Here is a 16,602-nt window from a genome sequence, read left to right as displayed (position 1 = left end):
TCTCAAATCTATCTAAACTAAACTAAACAATATTCTAAATTCAATTCTAACTAACCTAGTCTATTTAATCTAATCACATTTTAAAATCCTAATTAATTTCTAATCTCTAATTAATTTCCAAAGATCCTAATCAATCCCTTTAATTAACCTAAATCCCTAATTAGTATTCTAAATCCTAATATGCTAATTAAGAAATAAGAACCTAATAAACCTAATTTATAATCCTAATTAAATTCTAATTTCTAACAAAAAAACCAAGTAGCAAAACCATAAAAAACTGGAAATGGACTTTTGATCAGTGAAGGTGCAGGCTCGGTCAATGAGGGAGCAGGGAGAAATCCAATTGGGCCTTAGCAAAGGCCCATTGCTAATCTAAGCCAAGGAAATATGGGTGTGGAAGCAAGGCAGGGTATGAACAACACCACGTTTGGGCCAAAAAGCCCAAGGATAGGCAAGGCCAAATGATCAGCAAAACAATGCCAAAAAATAGGCCATGTTAATCACGTTTCCAGCTCAGGTGAAATTCAAAACGTAGCAACTCCCTCCAATAGAACTCACCCTCTCTTCCATCGCACCGAATCTCGCATAGAAATTCTTCAATTCTTCATTAAACGTGTGGATCGTAACAGACTACGCATGAACCCTAGAAAATAATTCGAGAAATTAAATCACAAACTCTTGGAATCAAAGCCCCGGGGGTTGGGGCTTTGATTCCCCCAGCTAAAACCTACATTTTGGTAACAAGATTGGAGCAAACGACTATGGAAATGGGATACTCATCAGCAAAGATGACGCGACGACGACCGAAGTCCAGGTAAATCTTCTTTTCCTCTTCTCTTTCAACCTTCTTTTGTTGAACTATGCACCTATTCTTCTTGCTTCTACTCCTTTTCTTTAGGCTATAGGAACAGGTAGATTCTTGTGCGCTCATTCATGGTGGCGCTCTGAGGTCTGTGGACGGTGAGAGAGATTCAGAGAGGGGTTGATGATTGAAACGAGGGAGAGTTAGTGAAGTTGAGAATGATGATGAGTCACGGAGATGATAATTGATCAATGATTAGGGATGATTAGGATTTATATAGGGTGGTGATTGCAACAGAATTGGGTAGCTCGAGTAGCTCCGTTAGGGAAGTTCACACCGTTATTAAAATTGAAGGGGAAATCAGTTAGATGTTATGACTCTATTAAGGTTCTGTTAATTGTAGCTAGTTGTTTGAATTGGAAGTTAGTTAGGTTGTTGTTATCACGAGCCGAATTAACTGAGTTAGTACCTGAAGTTAGTTAATGCTTTCAATTAGGTTAGTCAATTCGTTGTTAATTGAGATGGATTATGTTAATGAAATGGAGACTACTGAACTTGGATGATTTAAATGCTTGGTTGATTTTGTAATGGAATATGGGTGAATTATCACACCTAGTGTTGTTGACGAAATGCTAGATAACAGTCTTGGTTATGGACTATCAATTGAAGTGTTGTTCCATGTTTGTTATGATAAAAATCTGTTGTGAAATGGATGTACGGTTAGTTAGTAAATGGAATCTATTATATTAGACTGAATTGTTTTGCTGCCATGGATTTATGTTTGATGTTAAATGTCATTAATGTGTTTTGAGTTAAGAAATACAGGTGAAGTACTTGGCTTGATTTTCGTGTTTCACTTGTGCAGATTAATCACTTGTTGAAAGTTACTTTGGATTGGCTGCTATGTCTTTGGATGGAGGCTATGTTTGTGGATGTTATACAGGTTGTGGCCAGACACTGCTCAATGTACTCTAGTTTGGGCTTGAGTTTGTCATTGTGTTTGGCCTTGATGTATGAATGGTTGGTCCATGTTATAATATGGTCTATAGAGATATACTTCAGATGTGCTTTTGTGTGTGTTGTAATGCGGTTAAGGTCATATATTTTCCAAGTCATGTGGTTAATGTTATGCATATTGAAATAAACATGGTTTGTGCATTTGTTTAGAAATTTGACATCATGATGGAAAGGTGATGAAAAGGCTTTGTTTGAAATGTGTTACGACTATGTTGTTCTGCCAGGTTCAGCAGCTATAAGGTTTGGTTGAGATGTGAATGACAGGGCTTCCCCATAATAGCTAGACTGTTGTGCATGTGTATTGTTTGTATATAACTAGATATTGGGATGAAAATCTATTGGTGATTGGCTTGAGGTTTATTATGGAATGTTATGTGTAGAATGTCACTATAGGATGTTTGTCCTTTGTTTTTGTGTCCTAATGGTTTTCTTGAATGTCATGCTGAAAGGTGTTTTAATGCATACCAGGTTGCTAAAATGAGAAGATAGGTACATGGCCATACGTTTAGTGCTTTGGACTATCCATTAATACTGTGTCTGCTGCAAGTGAGCTCAGGTCAGTGTCGATGGCTTGCACTTATGAGCATGAACTACTAGTTTTCATTGTCCTTAGGGCTTGCTATTGTAATTGGTGGGTGTTTTGAATGGTCTATCCCTTTTGATTCATTGTAGGTTTATAGACCAGTGATATTGGATATGGTTTCAAGGCAATTCCAAAGCATGACAAAGTATTCAAATCAAGGCGAAGTTCAAGGCCTGGTCCATACCAAACTGGATGAAAAAAATAAGCTTTCTTGTTCATGAAGCAAGTGACCATGGAATCTTATGCAAGAGTGAAGATGTAATGAGTATTAGGATTTAGGTCATGAAAAGTAGGTTAGTTAACTTTGGTCAACTAGTTGACCAAAAAGTCAATTGTTGACTAAAGTCAACTGTAGGTCAAAATCATTTTTTTGTACAATTTGCACGTGTTTTTTTTGTATAATTTGCATGTCTTTTTTGTATGGACAATGTAACTTGTTTTTAAATGAATGAAATGCACCTTTTAAATGAGAAATATTCCATACATGAAACAACTTTAAATTCAAAGTAAATTCTAAAACAAATATGAGTAAGAGACATGAATGTTAATGGACCAAGTGGACTAATGAAACAAGACTACTTGAATGAATATTGACACATCAATAGAACATGATACCATGACTTGTAAATGCCCTGGTGAAACCCAAAAAACCATGAATGGCATGTGGATGTAATGAACTTGGGTCAAAAGGACCATGAAAACGTGAATTTGAATGAAATATGGATGAAATCATGTCCTAGATCAGGCACACAACACTATGGATTAGGGTTCATTAGGTCAAGGTCCAAAGCTAAGCCATAACTAAGAGCATAAAATGAAATGAGTCACAACTGACCCATCATTGCCATGGACCAAACTAGGGTTTTCATCCCCTCAAAGAAAGTCTCAAGGTTCACAAACTTCCTTGACCAAAAACTAGGGTTTGGGTAATGCATGAACATCCCGATGCAGTCTTCTAAGTCTCAAGCACCCACTCTCCCTGATTAGGGTTTTAAACCAATCACAAAGCTCTTCAAATATACCCCAGACTATGGGCCCATAACATGGTGTAAAATTCAAGGGTCATGGCCCCAAAGAATCAAGAAACTAGGGTTTCACCCAACATGATGAGCAACACCATAATCTTCAAGCAAATCTCTCATTTTCATCAACCATACACCTTGAATCTATGATACATGTTAGTAAGTGTTAATCATGAATGAATGATGAGTATGAATGAGACATGGATGGGTATAGACGGATCTCAAGTTATTGGTTAGATGAAAAGCAAAAAGGGAGGGAAAATTTGGGGGTATAACAGCTGCCCCTATTTAATCTTCTCACACCTGAAGGTATGAATAGCAATGACTTTCAAACATACACGGTAAGAGAGGATTAAATACCAGAGTAACCCAGAAATTTGCCTGCAGGGAGTGAATGAAATGGGTGAGATGTAATGTAAGGGTATTGATGGTAAATTGCTCGATGAATGGCATATAGGCTTTCATGTATGGTTATCTGTTGGGGATCAGCTGAAATATCTGTGGGGAAAATGGGTCAGCTGTACAAAGGAAATGTTTGCGAAGATATGCATGAAGTATGCAGTATGCTATGCTATATATGCTTATCTCTTTTTCTAGTATTTATCTATTTTTACATTCTTTTCTCTCTTTTTTTATTCATTTTTTTCTTATTCTTTATTGCCTCCACTAACAAGTTTTGGCATGCAACCAATAATCGAGGTATCCCCGCAGGATTCCATGAAGGTAGGAGAATTAAGTGTTTACAAAAGGAAAACACCAGAGGGTATAGAACTGAAATGAGATCCTTTGCAAAAGGTCGAGAGACTCTCGCAAAAGGTAAGCAACTCAACTAAGAAACGACCTTTCCGTGCAACAGGTAGCAATGGCCCCTTAGCAAGAGAGATGGAAGTTCCCAAATACAGTTAAGGAAAAAGGTGGAAAAATTTATCACACAAAAGGTGATGAAACTCCTTAACAAAAGGTTAAGAAGAAAATGATAATGAGACGACCTTGTTGGGGGTATACAATTTTCTCGCACCATAGGTAGCAACGACTCCTTAGCAAGGGGAAAAAGGGGCTTCCAAACAAAAGGTTAAGAAGAATGATGGTCGAATTTCTCACACAAAAGGTAGTGAGAACTTCTTAACAAAAGGTTAAGAATAAAATGGGAATGAGATTCTCGTACAAAAGGCAACAGGAACTGCTAGACACAAGGTCTGCTGTGGATTCTCACACAAAAGGTAGTGAGAACTTCTTAACGAAAGGTTAAGAAGAATGCTGGGGATTTCTCATATGAAAGGTAATGAGAAAATTCTCAACGAAAGGTTAAGAAGAAAGAATGGATAGGATTTCTCATACAAAAGGTAATGAGAAACTTCTTAATGAAAGGTTAAGAATAAAGAATGGATAGGATTTCTCATACAAAAGGTAATGAGAAACTTCTTAACGAAAGGTTAAGAAGAAAGCGAGCAAGGACTTTCTCATACAGAAGGTAATGAGAAAACTTCTCAGCGAAAGGTTAAGAAGAAAGCTGAAAGGATGATCATCTCATACTAAAGGTAGCAATGACTCCTTACCAAGATAAGATTTCCAATGCAAAAGGCAAGGGATACTTACAAAAGGTAAGTAGGTTTAGGAATATAAATACTCGAGTAAAAGGCTGAGGAGACTTACAAAAGGTAAGCAGCTGGGGATACTGATCTTTATGCAAAAGGCACAAAGGGGACTCACAAAAGGTAAGAAATAAGGGAATTATCTCCTATACAAAAGGCATGAGAGTACTCACAAAAGGTAAGTAATTGTCCAAAAGGTCACAACCATCTGCACATGGCAAAACAATCAAACAAGACCTGCTAGGTAAAACCTAGGCTCAAGGGGATTTCCCAGACGAATTTGGGCTTTAGCACACTCTGACAGGTGAGGAACTTTGTAAATAGGTATGAACACCTCATATCGTCCCTCAGGCATAATGGAGGGAATGGAGTTCTCTAATAATGGCTACCCAAACCCCGAGACTCACCAAACCTATTTTAGACGTTTAAACAAACGGGAAGCAAATATATAACAAAGGTACCCTACTTGTGCAAAAGGCAACGAGGGGGAGACATGATTCCGTACACAAAGCAAAGAAATAAACTCACAAAAGGTAAGTCATCTCAATTAATCTTCTCCAATCGAAAGGCAAAGAGAGCTGGCACAAAGCCGAAGGGACTTACAAAAGGTAAGTGACTGGTGAAAATTTTCAAAGGTACTTGCAAAAGGCACCACGAAGGAGAGATATTTCGGGAAAAACCTATGGGGAATACCGCACGAAAGTTTTATGATAATGTTCTCAACTAGGGAGGAAGAATGTCTCGACGGAGGATTCTTTTATGCTTTTGAGAAAGACTCGTATGTAGTTATTCATGGCGTAATGATCCATTTCAAAGGAATATGTTACGCATTCCATGATGCAATGATGTGTAATTAAAGATTACTTATGCGGAGTGTTGATGCATGGCTAGGCTTTTTGGTTAAACGGCATGGTAGGTTTCTGAGAGGTGCCAACTGGGGTTGGGCTTAGTCTTTAGTGATAAAGGTTCTAACTTCCCGACATCCTGATTGTCTCAAAGTTTTTGGGAAGATGGTCAAGCTAATCCGGATCTTCTGATGCCCCACACTGGTCCTGCACAACACTGGGTACGGACACTCGGGGAGAATGGTAGTTCTCCAAACTCTCACCTTTACAGCGGCTTCTATGACTTTAGGCGTGCCATGGACCGTAATAGGAAATAGTGGCGATCCCTTTAGTCATTTCAGAATTGAAGTAAATTCAATTTTTTTCTTTCAAATGATTTTATTGTTATCCCCAAAATTTCTAATGCATTATTTATACAAAATAAAGTCACATTTCACAAACAAGTAGTGAAGACAAAAATGGAGGGCACTTTTTATTGATGGAATTTTCCCGTAATAGGGTAATTACATATGGGAGCAATTCCTAAAAGAGGTAATTGCGAAATAAGAAACAGTGTATAACGATAATGGAAAAAGCTTAAATTCCCATTGAGTTTCGGCTCTGCTATAACCCTTATATCTTCGGCCCTCCTTGTACTTTGCCTTTGAAAAGAGTGACTAGATCAATCTTTCCCTTCTGAGGTTTCCACCTATGTAATGATGTCCATAGATCTTCGAAAGATCGCAGCCTTTTGCCTTTTGAATCCCTAACTTTTTCCTAGGCCTCCCTTTCAGGTTTTCAGCCTACCGGGATACCCTTTTTTACCTAAGCCTCCCTTTCGGGTTTTCGACTTAGAGGGTTCGATTCTTTTGATTTTATCCCTAATTTTTGCCTGAGCTTTTATTTTTGTTGCTCACCGGGATTTCCCATTCTTGCCTAAGCCGCCCTTTCGGGTTTTAGACTTAGTGGGTCTGTTTTTAAGCAAAGTATTTTTTGACTGCGTCTGAGTTCACAGGTGATGCTAGGTCTTCACCTTCCATAGTTGAGAGAATCAAGGCCCCTCTAGAGAAAACCTTTCTCACAAAGTATGGTCCTTCATAGTTAGGGGTCCACTTGCCCTTGGGATGTGTGTGATTTGGCAAGATCTTCTTCAGTATCAGGTCTCCTGCTTGAAGACTCAGAGGACACACTCTCTTATCAAATGCCCTCTTCAACCTCTTCTGATACAACTGGCCATGACATATAATGGTCATGCGCTTTTCTTCTATAAGGTTGAGTTGATCTAGTCTGGTTTGAACCCATTCAGCCTCATCGAGCACGACATCCTTCAGAACCCTTAGAGGGAATCTTCACCTCGATAGGAAGTACTGCCTCCATACCATACACTAATGAAAATGGAGTTGCCCCATTCGAAGTTCGCACAATGGTACGGTAACCATGCAAAGCAAAAGGTAGAATTTCATGCCAATCTTTGTAAGTCTTCACCATTTTCTGAACGATCTTCTTTATATTTTTGTTTGCAGCCTCAACATCGTCGTTTATCTTCGGACGGTATGGCGAGGAATTATGATATTCAATTTTGAAATATTTGCACAACTCCTTCATTATCTTGTTATTGAGATTCAAACCATTATCAATAATGATTTTATTGGGAATCCCATAACGACAAATGATGTCTCTTTTCAAAAAGCGGGCAACCACCTGTTTCGTTACATTAGCATACGATGCCGCCTCCACCCATTTGGTGAAGTATTATATGGCAACCAAAATAAACAGATGCCCGTTCAAAGCAGTTGGTTCAATACATTCGATCACATCAATTACCCATATTGCAAAAGGCCATGGAGATGAGATGACGTCCAGTGGTACCAGAGGTACATGTATTCTGTCAACATAGATCTGGCACTTGTGATAAGTCTGCATATGATGAAAACAATCCACTTCTATGGTCAACCAGTAATATCCTGCTCTAAGAATCTTTTTAGACATCGAATATCCTCTAACATGTGTCCCAAAGGAACCTTCATGCACATATGTTATAATCCGCTCTACTTCGTGTCTATCCACGCATTTGAGCAAGATCGAATCATAACTCCACTTATATAGTACTCTCCCACTTATAAAGAAATAAGATGCTAGCTTCCTTAAGGCTTTCTTATCTGTGATGGATGCATTCTTGGGATATACCTGCTTCTCAACATACATCTTAATATCGTAGAACCTAGGCTTTCCATATGATTCCTCTTCAACTAACAGACATTATGCAAGTTCATCCAGGAGTTCAACATTGATGAAAGGAGCTTGATTCCTCCACTGGATTTTGAACATGGATGACAAAGTAGCAAGAGCATCAACTAACTGGTTCTCATCCCCCGGGATATAATGAAAAGTGATTTCATCAAATAGGGAATCAACTTCATGACATGTTCTTTATAAGGAATTAACTTGTGGTCACGGGTCTCCCATTCTCCCCGTACCTGGATGATAACGAGAGCTGAGTCTCCATAAACCTCAAGTATTTTTATCCTTAAGTCAATTGATGCTTCGATACTGAAGATGCATGCCTCATATTCCACCATATTGTTGGTGTAGTCAAAGCATAATCTCGCGGTAAATGGAAGATGAAATCCAATTGGAGAAGTGATTACTGCACCTACTCCATGGCCGTGAGCATTGGAAGCACCGTCGAACACGAGCGTCCATCGCAATCCTAGTTCGGGGCCTTCCTCAGGGCCAGGAATATTTCATTCTTTAATGAATAAGATATCTTCGTCGGGGAAGTTAAATTTCATGGGTTGATAATATTCTACAGGTTGATGTGCCAAGTAGTCAGAGAGTACACTACCCTTGATAGCTTTCTGCGTGACATACTGGATATCGTATTCTGTTAAGACCATCTGCCAACGAGCGACCCTTCCTGTAAGAGCAGGACTTTCAAATATATACTTGATGGGATCCATCTTAGAGATCAATAATATCGTATGGGTCAACATATATTGTCTCAAGCATTTGGCAGCCCAAGCAAGTGCGTAACATGTTTTCTCCAATAGCGTATACCTCTTCTCACAATCTGTGAATTTCTTACTCAAGTAATAGATGGCATATTCTTTTCTACCTGACTCGTCGTGTTTCCCAAGAATGCAACCCATGGATTCATCAAAAACAATCATGTACATAATGAAAGGTATGTCTGGCACTGAAGGCATTAAGATCAAAGGTGTAGCGGTGTATTCGTCGCTATATGATTTATCGATTAAACCATAAGCAAAGCATACAATGAATTTCGAGTCGCCACCGCACTTTTATTTATCCAAAGGACTGGCTAAAAAGTGAACAAAAGCCTAAGAAGTTTTACACGTAGAAAACTAATAAAAAGATCAGAGAGTCTGGGTAAGGGGTAAATTACGCAATGGGAAGGTGTTAGGCACCCATTACGTCCTAGGTACTCCTAGGGAGCCCTTTTCACACTTGTTGTAAAAGATTGTTATTTGTTATGACATAAGTATTGTGCAAACATGAGTGGGATGATGAGAAAAGAATATACAATTTTATTGGGTTTGAACGGATGAACCCGCTGCCTACGTACCTTCCATCAAAGGTAAGGATCAAAACGCCGTAGTTCGGCTAAAAGATTTCCAAAAGTTGGTGGATTCAGTTTTAAACATAAGCACTGAGGCTTTTCATTATCAATGGGAGAACACTCGACCAAAAACAACATCCACCATGCGAGGATAGCTTCGACGTACTAGAGGGGTTAGCCCTGTTTTCAGTACGGAAGTCTTACTGTCGACTCACTAAGGATAGGCAAGATTTACATCAACCACAATGATAATTGAAGCCTATGGCTAATGCATGAAAAGATTAACAATGGACAAAGCCAAAACAAGTGAGTGAGTGAAGTTAATTGATTGCGATTATGAAAATGAAGTCAAAGTATGATTAAGATTAATTCAAAGAAGTATTATGAAATGAAGTTTGAAAAAAGTCAAGGACTTGGGGTCCAGGTTTTTAGTTTGAAAAGCATGAAGACGTTTGCACAATATCTATGTCAAGTTTGAAAAGTAATGTGTGAAAAGGTTTAGGACACAATGGGGATGAATGGATGAAAATGGATTGTAAAACTTCTTAGAAAGTTCACTTCTTGAAATCATATAGGAGATGATTCAAGTGTGTCCTTTGGAATAGCAATGGATAATAACAAACAAACAAAGAAAGTCAACAAAAGCGGATATCGGATGCCAATCACTGGGCTTATACCAATCTCCTAAAATAAAACTGGATATCAGATGCCACTCAATGGTCTTACACTAATCTCCTCAAACAAAGAAATAAAAGGTGGATACCGGATACCAATAGATGGATTTACACCAGTCTCCTAAAACAGAAATGGATATCAGAGGCCACTCAATGGACTTATACTAATCTCCTAACAAAATGAAACTTGGATACCGGATGCCAATCTGTCTGGACTTATACCAATATCCAACATATGATCATAGGAAAGCAAATGCCAACTTGTAGGGACTTACAGTTGTATCCTCACATAAACAAAGAAAAACAAAACATGGATGTCAGATGCCAATCTGTCTGGGCTTACTCTAACCTCCACAGTATGGTCCTAGGAATACAAATGCCAACTTGCAGGGACTTACAGTTGTATCCTCACATACAAACAAACAAAGCAACATGTGATCATAGGAAAGCAAATGCCAACTTGCAGGGACTTACAATTGCAACCTCACATACAATCAAATGCATCAAGCAAAGATAAGATGAGTGGCCAAGGTGATGGTCTTATACTCACTTCCATATCATAGGAGCAATGGCCAATGAATGGTCTTACAATTGTCCTCAATGGGTAAACAGCAATGACAATATCACAAAGACAAATGAGATGATTGTGCATTAATGAGCAATTAATGATGATGATAAGTGCATGGAGCATACAAGCAAACATGTGCATATGAAGTAATCAATCAATCAATGAGAAACAAACAGCACACTCTATAGCCAAACAAGGAGGCTCACACAAGAGGGTTAGGCACTGAGGCCAACTGGAATAGGGTAAAAAGTTGCTCTTAACCTTGCCATTGAGAGGCTAAGGTGAAGCAGATGAAAGGAGATGAGGGGTGTGCCTCATTGCTCTTATCCCTGATCAGGGAAAGCATTTAAATATCAGAAGGTGTGGGAGTTCAGAAAGTAGGAACTCTCTCCACATGTTAGACTCGATTGATCTTGGGTTTGGATCTCAATGCTACAGCCATGTAATGGGAGCAAGGAGAAGACTCACTGAATAGTAGGGGATAGGTTTCTTATCCCTTTGATCTACCAATTGCCTTATTTGAAGGACTTTTCCTGCTTGGGACAAAATTAAACACACACAAGCATTGCCTCTTAAGGAGGGCTTCAGACAGTTGCCTGGCCAAGTAACAGGCCAGGTCTCCAGACTACATGAAGAAAGAGGGATTACCTCAAAGCAAATTGCTAAATAGCAAAGCAAAGCAAGTCTAAGCAACTAAATGGTACCTGAAATAGTCAAACAAATCAGTACACAGTTCAACAGTTAAAGCAAAAGGAAACAGAAGTCAACAGTCAAACAGATAGACAAATGTGCAAAGCACAAGGCACAAGGCTTATGAGTCAATCCACCTACAAAACCAAGAGGTTAGCACATGATAAACAATCAAGCTTAATCAAATTTGTATTATTCTCTTTGAAGCATTTGTTGCTTAACCTGAAACAATGAGCTCAAACATAAGCAACAGGACCACTAGGACAAGCCTAGGGTCAAAAATAAATGAGAAAGTCAAAACAGCAAATGAGAGTCAACCAAAATCAAGTTTAAACATTCAAGAAGCAAACCCAATTGGTCTCAAGTTCATATCATGCATCATTATCATTTCATAAGCAGAGGAAGGCAAAGCATGGCAAATTGGTGCACATAGAAGTCAACAGAAAGACTTGCATCAAAAGTCAACTCAAACATTTTCAAAAATCACCAAATAATTCATGATCAATCCTAACACCTAGCATGGTAAGCATGTAAAATTTCATCACAATTGGACAAGTGGAAGGCAGTAAATGAAAATCATGAAGTCAAAGCAAATTTGAATATGCTCAATGAAGTCAACAGCAAGACTTAGCTCAAAACCAAACATAGTCAATTCCAAAAATTATCAAATAATTCAGGGTCAATCACAATCCATAACATGACATACATATAAAATTTCAGCTCATTTGGATCATGGGAGGATGGTCAATTAAAATCAGGAAGTCAAAACAATTTCAAGCATGCACAAAGAAGTCAAACATACATGTATCAACTTCAAAAAATCATAACTAAATGAAAACAGATGAGAAATGAATGGGATCAACACCATGGCAAAGCTTGAGATGTCTAGTATGCACATGTAAAATTTCATGATCATCCAATAAGATATGAGAATTTCACAAAGGATTTGGCAAGATGTGTCACACAAAGTCAACATTTTGGTCAAACAGGGGATAAAATCTCAAACAATTAGGAAATGCCACAATTAATTCCAGGAAAAATCACAAGTCAACTAGACACATAAGAGAAGGTTCATGCAAAATTTCACATTAATTGGTAGTCAGGAAGCATGTCAACAAAAATCATGAAATTGCACATCATTGGTGTGACACAAATTGTCACACCCTACTTCCAAAATTCATATCTCACAAACCACATATGATAAATTCAAGAACTCTACATCAAAACAAACATGAATGAGTGTAGATTAAGCACAAACAATTTCAGGGTCATTGGATATATCCTCATCATTTCACAAAAGGATTGGCAAAAGGTACAAAATGTGCATACATGTCAAGAAACCTAATACCATTTAAAATCCAGCCAACCAAAAATTCAGCAAAAATCATGATAAAATAATAGACATTCATGTGAAAATGATGGAAAAAGTTTCATGATTTTTGGAGTTGAAATGAATGAGAAATGATTTTTAGAAGATGTTGTATCAATTGAGACAAAAGGAGCAAAATAACATGGAATGGTAAGTCAACATGGTTGACCGGTGGCACTCTTGTAATTACCTCCCTCATTAATCTAAACGCTGCGCTTCAGCCAAAGAAACCAAATAATCTGATTGGTCAGTAAGGAATGGAACAGTACTCATGCAGGGCAAACAAACAAACAGCCAATCGTGTTCATGTTTTCTGGGTTCAAATGCAATTAGGGTTTGGCCATGAACAATGCAACTTCATCATCATAAAACGAAATTCAAGCAGCAATACACAAACAACATGGCAGTGATACTCATGCAACAACAGATAGCAACAAACCAAACATAATTTCATGCGAATTTTCTGGGCAGGTTTAAGGGTTTAAGCTACAGTGTTTAGGGTTTTTTGAAAGCAACAGTATTCATCATCATCAACAGCAAGCTCGATTCCAGATCTTTTCCAGAAACACAAATGGAACATATACTCATGGTCAGCAAGCAACATAGAACAAGAAAGTAACATTCATTTTCACTAAATCATTGCAAACAAAACAAATCGAGCAAAGGTATGTTTGGTCACAAAATTTGAAATCCAGATTTATCAGGCATAACACAACCATTTTAAGTGAGACAAGTTGCAATGGAATCAGCATCAACAGACCTATCCTAAGCATCTCATAATTTTGGAAATAGAGGAGCTCGAAAACTTACTTGGATTTGAAGAAAAGTGTGAAGCAGTGGTTGTTTTGGAGATGCAAGCTCAAACAGATCCTCCTTATGGTATGGAATGCTGGGTACTTGAGGTAGATTAGCTCAGCAAGGCTTGGAATCCTTCAAATCTCGATTTGCCATTGTTATGCTTTGGAGAAAACAGAGCTCGAAAGGGAGTTCCAGCTGGGGTTTGATGGTTCAAAAGGCTCTCAAATGCTGGCCAGATGATGAAAGAACCAAAGGATGCTCGAGGGTTTTGGAGTTTTTGGCAGAAAAATGCAAAGCGAGCCAAATGGAAAATGAGAGAATGAGAGTTTTTTCTGTGTGTTTGTGGCTGCTACTTGCTCTAGGGTTCGAAAATGGGCAGGAAATAATGTTAAATACTTCTGTTTATTATTGCATAAGTGAGTGTTAACCATGATTTGCTCAAATGAACCATTTTGCTAATTGTGCAATTTTGACCAAATGGTGGTATGTGGTAGCATGCTGCTCGAATTTTGGGCCTTGGCAAGTCAGAAATCATGTTTTGAAACAATTCCAAATGACTAATGTGGTAGGAAATGCTTAAAACAAAACTTCAAAAATACACCTCACTTGAAATTCAACCATGCTAGGTTCAAAAATGCCATTTTGATTGGCAATGTTTTGGCACATGAAATTTATATTTTTGGAAAGAGGAGGTAAAATGTGGTTTGTAGGAAAAAACCCCACCAAAATTGGCCAAATGGTTCATGAGATATGGCCTTTTGAAGTTCATGAATTTTTGAAATTGAATTGATCATATCTTGCCAACCATACATGGGAATTGGGTGTTCTTGGACTTTTTGGAAATGGGAGAACAAGATCTTCAACTTTCATGTTGGGCAAAAATTCATTTGAAGCTTGTATCATGATGTAAGTTTAAGATCAAGAAGTTTCCATTTTTGGCAGTTGAAATTACAGGTCAACTTTCTATTTTGGGAAATTTTCTGTTTTGACTTTATTTTCTTCCATGATGAGGTTGGACATGATATATGAGGCTTATATAAGCATAAATGAACTCCTTCAAATCAATTCCATCCATCAAATCACTGATTAAATCCACAGTTGACCAAGTTTGACCTTCTGTTGACTTTTCTAGGGTTTTGCATGATTGAACCACTTCTGATGAATTCCAAACCCTAATTACTTGAGAACTTGATTCCAAATGATGTCCCAAGTTGTATGAACTCTTGATTATTGATCATGGTGCCCAAATTCTGCAAGAATGGCCACCATCCATTGCTTTGACTGACTGTTGACTGTCTTTGACCTAATCGCTGATGATTGCTTCAACTGCAAGCAACAAGGTTAAACTGACAATATTTTTGTACTTTTTGGTTAATAAACATATGAAAAGCAAAGATATACAAATGCAAGGCATGCTTGGTGATCGAAAACCACACTCACAAGGCCATCTACCCACTAGGAGGGAAACTAGGGCATGCAGTGATCCTTGAGGCCATGATATGATATGATATGGGCCATGAGGGATCTTAGGGCCCAAAATTGGGGTCTTACAGATGCCCCTATTTAAGGTCATTCTAGCCGGAGAAGTGAAGTTTAGAAATCTTCATCTCGACGCGGTAGAATGGGCTTAAATAACAATAATGAGACAAATTTTGGTCCCTAAGAGACCTCATGATGCAGATGTATGTATGCAAAAGACACAAATTCTGTGGGGAAAATGATTCACACAGAAGAAAAGACGATCCATCGGAGTAGTACACTCACCAGGAACAGAGACTCTAACAAGACTCTAGTTGGGGATAAACAAAACTGACACAGCGTGAACAAGACACGACTCTGATTAGGAAATAACAGAAAACAGACTGGAGAACTCACTGGGGAGTGAATGACTCACACTGGGGAAAAGAATTCCAAAGGAAAATGAATCCATTGGAGAGACACAAGCTGACTCCTGGAGAAGCAACAGAAAACTTCACTGAGGAAGCACCAAAGAAATGAGATGTTACCGGTATAAGGGTAACAAACTCAGGAAGGAACACCAAGGATACCGGGTTGTAGGTATGTAACAGGTGACCGACCAAAGACGTGAATTGGTGTGTGTTCCAAAACACTCATCATCCTGAAGAGAGCGAAAGCAAACTTGTTTATAGGATGGATATTTGATTCTGTGAAGAATGCAAATCTTACTCAGTTGGGGAAACAAACAAAGTGTTCGACAAGAGAGTGCATGAGATATATTATCTATAGCCGTCAAAACGTAGATAATGTACTCGCATGGAAAATTATCCTGAACCGGGTTGTAGGTTGTTTATAGGATAAGATCCGAAATCGTGAATTGGTTTGTGTTCCAAGACACTCATCACCCTGAAGAAAGCTAGAACAGCAGACTTGTTTATAGGATGGATATTCAATTCCACAAGGAATATGAATCTTACTCTGCGGAGAAAACAATCAAAGGATTGACCCAAGAGTGAACGAGATATAATATCCATTACCGGCATACCGTGGATAGTATACTCAAAAGGAAAATTATCCTGAACCGGGTTGTAGGTTGTTTATAGGATAAAATCCGAAATCGTGAATTGGTTTGTGTTCCAAGACACTCATCACCCTGAAGAAAGCTAGAACAGCAGACTTGTTTATAGGATGGACATTCGAATCCACAACGGGAAAACGAATCTTGCTCTGCTGGGGAAGATCAACAAAGGATTCCGACCAAAGAGCGCATGAGACATATTATTCATTGCCGTCAAAACGTGAATAATAACCTCGCGTGGAAGATTATCCTTAACCGGGTTGTAGGTTGTTTATAGGATAAAAATCCGAAAAGAAAGGCATCGGGATACCAGAATAGGTATATAATGATGACCAATCAAAAGGAGCAACAGACATTACCGACAAAAGGGTAAATGAAAGACAATCTGCTGAGGATTCGTTGATAAAAATCAAAGATCCGGGGAACACAATCACTGACACAAGGTGAAAGGACCCGCTGGGGATAAAATTGCTAGCATACGGCAATTATCCGCAAAAGACTTGCTGGGGATATAAGTGCTGATCTGAGCAACTTATCCAAGCAAAGG

At 38.4% G+C, this 16,602-nt stretch overlaps 1 long non-coding RNA gene across 1 annotated transcript; it reads left to right on the top strand.

The window, feature by feature from the left end:
- The first annotated feature begins 490 nt into the window (after positions 1 to 490).
- Positions 491 to 2,876, top strand: LOC127128240 (uncharacterized). Its single transcript, XR_007805797.1, has 3 exons — positions 491 to 814; positions 1,668 to 2,375; positions 2,492 to 2,876. It is a non-coding gene; the product is annotated as an uncharacterized LOC127128240 (long non-coding RNA).
- Positions 2,877 to 16,602: the final 13,726 nt, after the last annotated feature.

This window comes from Lathyrus oleraceus, chromosome 3, assembly GCF_024323335.1.
Source record: "Lathyrus oleraceus cultivar Zhongwan6 chromosome 3, CAAS_Psat_ZW6_1.0, whole genome shotgun sequence".
NCBI classification, from domain to species: Eukaryota; Viridiplantae; Streptophyta; class Magnoliopsida; order Fabales; family Fabaceae; genus Lathyrus; species Lathyrus oleraceus.
This window is presented reverse-complemented; position numbering and strand designations above follow the sequence as displayed.